The sequence below is a fragment of the Crocuta crocuta genome, unplaced genomic scaffold (assembly GCF_008692635.1).
Source record: "Crocuta crocuta isolate KB4526 unplaced genomic scaffold, BGI_CrCroc_1.0 scaffold343, whole genome shotgun sequence".
In the NCBI taxonomy this organism is placed as follows: Eukaryota; Metazoa; Chordata; class Mammalia; order Carnivora; family Hyaenidae; genus Crocuta; species Crocuta crocuta.
The window spans coordinates 6375988-6384084 of NW_027532679.1; the positions used below are offsets into that span (position 1 = coordinate 6375988).

At 35.3% G+C, this 8097-nt stretch overlaps 1 long non-coding RNA gene across 2 annotated transcripts in view; it reads left to right on the forward strand.

Moving 5' to 3' along the window:
- Window positions 1-3620, forward strand: part of LOC144245382 (uncharacterized) — a 5052-nt gene extending 1432 nt beyond the window's left edge. For both annotated transcript variants that reach the window (XR_013339237.1, XR_013339238.1), the window contains exons 2-3: window positions 1195-1344; window positions 3098-3620. This is a non-coding gene — a long non-coding RNA (uncharacterized LOC144245382). The remainder of the gene's footprint in view (window positions 1-1194; window positions 1345-3097) is intronic.
- The last annotated feature ends 4477 nt before the right edge of the window (window positions 3621-8097 follow it).

Here is an 8097-nt window from a genome sequence, read left to right on the forward strand (position 1 = left end):
GGGGGGAACGCGAGCTGGAAGAGTCTGTGCCTCCAAGGGAGCGAGGGAGTTTCTGAGTTAGGGACAGGTGAACAACAGCGCCATAAAGGAGACCGAGAGAGGGGTGAAATCTGTAATTCTTCTATCTGTAATGACTCAGGTTGAGAGTTACAAGAATCACAATATACACCCACGATAGAGCAAAATTGCCAATTTTCCTCTATTTCTTTTTACACTTGTGTACAATGGGAATCTTTTTCACAAGCGAACATCCTGAAAGGAAAACAAACTTTAGACTCCTAGCATTACGTCCAGCGGATTCGTAAAGCAGTTTGAACCCCCAAGTAACTAACGGGGGAAACCTTAGCAATTTTGTCTTTTTTTTTTTTTTTTTTTAAAGANTGAAAGCACCCTGAGACAGGGTTTTCCTTCCGACTCTTAGTTATCCATGTTGCACTTTCCGCACTGCCAGCCTCTCCTGCTTAGATTCCCTTCAGTTTGGGATGGGAAAGAAAAAATTCAATAGAAAGAACACCACAAATACTGTCATCCAGCAGTAATAATAACAGCTCAGCGAACAATTAAACAAGTACTTATTGAAGGCTCACTTTATACAGAAAATTAAGGGAGAGGAGGTCAAAGAGTTAAAAGTAACTTTTGTCTCAGCAAGTAAAACAATAGCACAACGCAAACTGCGAGTTTCAAAGGAACTGGAGGCAGAACTTTGGGTTTAAATCCCAGTTTGTATACTTAGTATCTTTGTGACTTGAACAGGTCAGTTAGCCTCTCTAAGCCTTGGTTTACTCTTCTGTATAAGCGCACCTTCCCCATTTGATTTTAGAATGACATATGTGGAGCATTTGGCAGGACATTAACAAAGATGAACAATTTTTAATGAATAAAGCATAATGAGTGGACAGTAAAACAAGGTTTAATAGCATTAATCTATAAAGCCTGAGTAGACATAAATTTAATGCAATTATCATAGACTGGCTTGAGAAGAGAGGTACAGACATTTCAAAGGAATTAAGAAAAGATTAAGAATGAAATGCACTGAAAACAATCAAAAGGAGAAAAAAGGATACTTTCTCTTTGTGGTAACATCTCAAAGATATCTCTTAACCAATAGATGTTACTAACATAATGGAAGACTTATTCCTACTAGCTATAAAACCTGAGATTAACTCATACCTGAAATGGGTCTTTATTGTACAGCAGCAGCAACACTAGGACTTCTCTCTGGAAGACTGATGGCACTACCTAGGAATATGAAAACTGGAACAATAATGTGCTGGAATCTAGAGATGTATCAGTTGCTGGACAGCATCCTCTCTGATCCCAGATACACAATGAGAAGGCAATAATGTAAGTATTATTAAAAGATCATGATTTAAAATCATCTCTGGGTATGAAGCATATAAATGCCAGATAAAAGCAGTCATCATTCATCTGCCCTTAATCTTTACTATAATAGATATTCATTTATTCAGTAAATACGTACTGGGATCCTACTCTATGTGAAACATTATTTGACAAGCCCTGGGAATGACATGTGGAAAGGCAGACGTGGTTATTATCCTCCTGGAGTTTGCATTCCCATGTGAGTAGAGCTATTATAGAAATAATAGCTGGTGTAGCAAGAAGTGTAAAGTGAGAAAGATAGGATATTATGGAATCCATAATTGCTGCAAATAAATCAGTTTGAGGATTTGAACAAAACTTGCTGGATAAATTAATGCTTCATTTGAGATTTGAAAGATGGGTTAGCCTGATGAAATGTTGGGGGAAGAATATTCCAGGAAGAAGAAATAGTATGTGCAAATATCCTGGACCCAAAGAGTATGGCATAGCTGAAGAATGAAGGAAAGACCCTAAGACTAGAGGAGAAGGGTAAGAGTGGCCCCAAGAGTGATGCAGTCGGAGAGCTGGGCAGTAGCAATTTGGGACCATTGATCTGTTGAGGTAGAGGGATGGCAAGATGAGTTTTGGTGACATTGGAGGAAGATGGTAGTAGCTGTAGTGAGATCTGTTTTTGCAGGAATCCAGAGGAGAATTTATGTTCACCTGAATTAGGATAGTGACAGTAAAGATGTAGAGAAGTGGCCTGACTTATGTGATAGAACTGATGGCACTTTGTGACAGATGGAAAATGGGGAATGAGAGAGAGGTATCCAAATATGAGTCACACATTTCTGGTCTGACCACCCCTCAATAGTGGTGGTAGAAGAAATTGGCTGGAAATAATACACTCAGTTTGGGTCATGATAAGTATGATAAGTTAAGGTACCTGCTAGCCACCCACACTGGATATTTTTATATATGCACCTGAAGCCTAGAAGTGAGGGGTGAGGTGGGACCAATACAAAATTTACATGTTTTATCCCAACACTTTTATTCCCCTTTTCTGCTTGTATTGTGTATTTAGAACATATTACTATCATATTATATTTTACACATTTTATTTTCATCTTGCTGCATGAAATAAAAGTTCACACACAGAAACAAAAATTTTTTTAAAAAAATTTAACATTTATTTATTTTTGAGAGGGGGGAGGGGCAGAGAGAGAGGGAGACACAGAATTCGAAGCAGGCTCCAGGCTCTGAGCTGTCAGCACAGAGCCCGATGTGGGGCTGGAACTCACAAGAGGTGAGATCATGACCTGTGCTGCCCAGGAACCCCAAAAAACAAAGATTTTTATCTGATTTACTCACTGCTTTATTCCAGTACCTAGTGCCCATATTAGACACTTAATACATGTGTATTAATGAATGGGTATATATTTGAAGATACTGAGGGTGTAAATAAATCATAGGTGCATACAAGATTTTCTCAGGAGGATGAGCAGAATGAGGATACTAGAGGGTCTAGAAGAGAATCTTCTGGTAAAGGACAGTTATAGCCATCAGAAGAGTCAAATTAGGACTGATCCAAAAGGTAAGAGGAAGATACCGTGGTGATAAAAGTCAAGGAAAGAGAATATTCTGATAAAGAAGGACTGTTTAGCTGTATTAAATTCTTAAAATGTATGTTAATTTTGGAAGAGATGTTATATCCTTATGGTATAAAATACAAAAGGTAATTGACATTGTCCCTCTGCCACCCTGATTCCCTCCTTAGAAACTAACACAACTCCTTTGGGAGGGGTGACGTGGAGTTCTATACCATAACCTTCTATCTGATGAAGAACAAGTATGGAGTATGCCCACAAGTGCCACATCAGTTTCACCTACCTGCTGGTCGTGGTGAAGAATCAGCAATGATTATATGAGGGAAGGTTTCATGGAACATGGGTTACTTATTTTGCCAAATCATTTAAGTACTTTTTAAATGATTAATTTTCAAAAAAAGTATTTGAAAAATACTATTACTTTTTAAAATGAGTAATGGGTCTTTTAGCTTTAAATATCAGTTTGGGTCTTATAAAATATTTAGAAATTTCAGTAATACTGAAGAATAGGGAGAAAGTCAGAAACACTATGTAGGAAGAAAATATAATTTTATTCCTTTCAGTACATACAATAGTACAAACTTACCAATTACTAATAAAATTTTGTCAAGTATATGGCTTCCCAGACCTACTGTAATATGCAAATAAGAACAATTTTTTAAATAGCTTTTCCATATATCTCCATATATCTTATACTGAATGCACCTTTATTTATTTGTATATGCTAAAGGATCCTAGAGTCATTTAAATTTTATCAAATATGTTTTTCTCTTATGCTAGTCAAAAATACCCTTTATTTATTTGTCTGGCAAACCTTGCTTTCACAGACACTGGAAAATAAAATTTCCTCTAAATTACTATCAATTGCAAATTATGAGCTTATGTCTTAATGATGTTTTATCGTACAGAATTAGAAATGTGAATTCTATGCTCACTGAGTCCTAGCTGTTTCTCCTTCAGCAGTTTAAAACTAAAATTAAGCCTGAGTTTCTGTAAAATTCTTGGCCATAGTAAGCCTGATGACATAAAAAACAATTTAAACTATTTAACTGAAAATTAACATGTAATAATAATCATATAATAATAATATTAATATGTCACATACTGTTTCAAATTCTCTGCATCTAATAATATTTAATCTTATATGCTATGAAAGGTTATTATTATAATATTTTCATATATGAGGAAATATAAACAGAAATTAAGTGACTCTACGATTATACCATTCATAAGAAAATACTGAAGGACTTAGGCCCCTCCTGATAAGTATTGACTTTATAAATAAAACTTCAGTAAATTTGTCTACTTTACAGTTAGTTTTCATCTTGTCTCATCTAGTGAGGTAATATAACAGAAATAAAATCTTAGCCCAAAGGATCTCTGCATCTAACAGAGATTTGATAACAATCAAATGACCGACAGGAAATTTTGAGGGCTTGAGTTACTAGATTCTTTCTGCAGGTCCTTTTACCTTTCAGCAGCACCTCAAATTAATCGATCTTCAAGAGCACAAAAAAAGTGTGCCTTAAAGTACAAAATGAAATTACTGATGTTCCAAATGGAGGTAAAATTGTTAGATGAGGAAATTGCCTAAGCTCTGACACCACAGGGATACTGATTATATTCACAGTCTCAGTAGTAACAAAACACCACATCCCTTATCTTTTTACCAACCACTTCTCCAGACCTGAAGGAGGAGGAGAGGTGTATCTCATCAATACAAGTGAAGAAGCAAAACTGATGTGCGAGCAGTGACATTGCAGATCCTAAGGAGTAACTTTTCATTATTTCTCTCAAGTTGGTTGTTTACTTAGGGATGACTTTTGAGGGATGGCCAAAGATAGGTAATCCACTATGACAGATGGCATTTTCCAGGATGTGTGTCAGACCACCCTGAGGCCTTTCCTGATGCTCCTCTATCAGGACTATTTCTCCACTAGACTGTTTATCCTCGAATTTATCCTGAATTAGAGAACCTAGGGTTTACAAGCCTTTAGAGGGTCTCTAAAAATCACTGGAATCTTGAAAAAATAATGTACATATTAGCCCCAAATTAGAAAAGCAAACTAAATGCTGAAATTAATGTTTAATTAAATGCCTATAAAACATAATATTTTGTCTATAATTATCAGACTTAAGTTTCATATGGGAAATGTACATTTTAATATGCTTTATTTTATATGTCATGGGGCCTATAAAAGTTAGAGGATTTGGACATATGAAGGTCATGAAAACCTCCAGCCATCGCCAGCTTCAAGGAAAGTTAATCTTCTCCCTACTTCAAACTAAACCAATTGTAGAGTCTTGCTTTTTTTTTTTTCCTTTAAATTCTCTTCAGAAACATCTCCATTTGCTCATTCTACAAGGGACTTGTATTCTCATTATTCTCCACACTCACTATATTCATCTAACTTGTATGAGACACTCATTAATTGATAAATTATAATTCCAATTATTATTCATGGTTAATACTTATTGAGTGCTTGATTACTAGCTTGCTTATTCTGTGATGAACATCAACGACTACTCATTTTACTCTGTGAAATGTATTATTCAGTGCTCTTGGGGTTGAAAGGGACAGAAACCAAATTCAAACTAGATAAAGTAAATGAATATTAGGTCATGTCAAGGGTGTTCAACTCTGAGTGCAGGTAAATTGAGAAGGCTTAAAGTTCTGTTTTATGAAAGATAGCTTCCAACAAAAATCATTGACTGCCTTAGGTTAGCAACACTGAGAAAATTAGCAGTTTAGTAATACCACCCAAACTGCATGATAGGACATTCTGTGGGGGCTTGGATCCCAGTCCTATCATCAACCAGTGACTTGCTCTGATTGGTGGGCCTGCATTCACCCTGGATCCTGAAGCTGGGATAAACCATATCCAAACCATGTGGACTTTGAATGGTTGAGGAATAATGACCCAAAGTAAAATTATTAATGTTCTGTTACCAGAAAGAGGAGGAATGGATGCTGAAGAGATAAAGTCATGGATGTCTACTAGAGATGGAATAGGTACTATTAGTAACCATATGTTTTAGACACAGAAATTATGACATGGGGACTTGAATGTGGCTAGAAAAAGAATCCAGATTCACCATATCTGTCTTGTATGAATGTCTCTGCAACTGGCCAATAAAGATGAATGAATGAATACATCAATCCAGGACATCTGGTCTCTCAGATTTATGTCAAGGGTGGATGATTGCTACATTACATTTTAGCAGCCCACATAGTCATATGTGAAACAATCACCCCAAAAACTGTTTAAAAATTGTCATGGTATAACTGAATAAACATAAGTAAATACATATAGGAATTGATACAAAAACTTAATAAAATTATTAATGAGAATGGAGATAAAAGATCCTAAGTAAATTAATACTTGAGTAACTAAGACATATTAGTAAACATATTATAATGTTAATGTCAAATAATTGTATTAGCTCTACTTACACACGTAGTAAAATCTTATCAGTATATGTTGAATGAATGAATTCCACTGCAGCATTTTTTCTGTCTAAGCATTTATATAGAATAGTCCCATATTAATAATCATAGAATAGCTTCTTAATTAGTGTTAATATGTGATCTTTCTTAATAATAAAACCATACCTTTGTTTGGTATTTAACCATGACACATAAGTCATTGTTGATACCAAATGACCTTCCTGATACTTGTATTCTCACCTCTCTACACCTCATTAATTTTCACAAAATACTATGTGATAAATTCTAATATTATCTCTCTTTCGCAATATTATGAAAGTGTCAAAGGTTTTGTGATTGAAAAAGCTTCTCTGCAGAAAAAGAGGAATGGAGAACTAGTCAAAGTCTGTCAAAGTGAAGATTTTCTTTAATTGGAAACTTTAAGAGTAGGTGATAACAAATACTGTTTCCTTCCATGTTTTAATATAATTCCCCCATATTAGAAACTGCTTGACGACACGTTTTGTTCCTAGCTCCTGAGAAAATGAATTTGCTTTTAGGTTCAAATAAATTATTAACAGCCATAAAGGAAGTGTTCCTACAGAGGGATGTGGTATGTGGTAGCCTAGAGCACAGCCATTGCTCTATAAAATAAAGACAGTGCCTTTCAGGCTAGAAAGCTCAATAGCCAACATCTATCTATGATATTGTTTTAAGTATAATTTATCTTTTTTAAAAAATTCCCAGTTTTCTTGAGATATCATTGACATATAGGATTGTATCGGTTTGATGTGTATAGCTTAATGATTTGGCTTACATATATTATGAAATGATTACCATAATAACTTTAGTGACACCTGTTATATAGATACAAAAAAAAGGGGGGGGAAAGTTTGTTCTTGTGATGATAACTCTTAGCATTTACTTAATTAACAACTTTCAAATATGCCATACAGCTGTGTTAACTCTAGTCAACATGTTGTATATTACATCTCTAGTACTTTTTTATCTTACAACTAGTTGTTTGTAACTTTTTACTGCCTCAAATTCTCCCTCCCCTCCCTTTCTCCTCTGGTAACAACACTGATCTCTTTTTTTCTATGAGTCTGCTTATTTATTTATTTATAAATCATTTATAAAATGATTTATTTTTTAAATTTCACATGTGAGATCTTACAGTATTTGTCTTTGTCTGATTTCCCTTAGCATTGAAGTCCCTCAATTTCCATCATGTTGTCACAAAAGGCAGCATTTCCTTGGCTTTTATTCCATCGTGTATATGTTCTTTATCAATTCATCATCCATCAGGGGACACTTAGGTTATTTCCATGTCTTGGCATTTATAAATAATGCTTCTATGAATGAATATAGGGATGCAGATATATCTTCAACATAGTGATTTTATTTCCTTTGAATATATTCCCAGAAGTAGCATTGTTGGATGAGATGATAGTTCTATTTTTAATTTTTTGAGGAAACTCCATTCTGTTTTAGAAAGTGGTTGTACCGGGGCGCCTGGGTGGCTTAGTCGGTTAAGCGTCCGACTTTCGCTTAGGTCATGATCTCGTGGTTCGTGGGTTCAAGCCCCGCGTTGGGCTCTGTGCTGACTGCCAGCTCAGAGCCTGGAGCCTGTTTTGGTCTGTGACTCCCTCTCTCTCTGACCCTCCCCTGCTCACGCTGTCTCTCTCTCTCTCTCCTAGAAATAAATTTAAAAAAAAAACAAATTAAAAAAAAAAAAGAAAG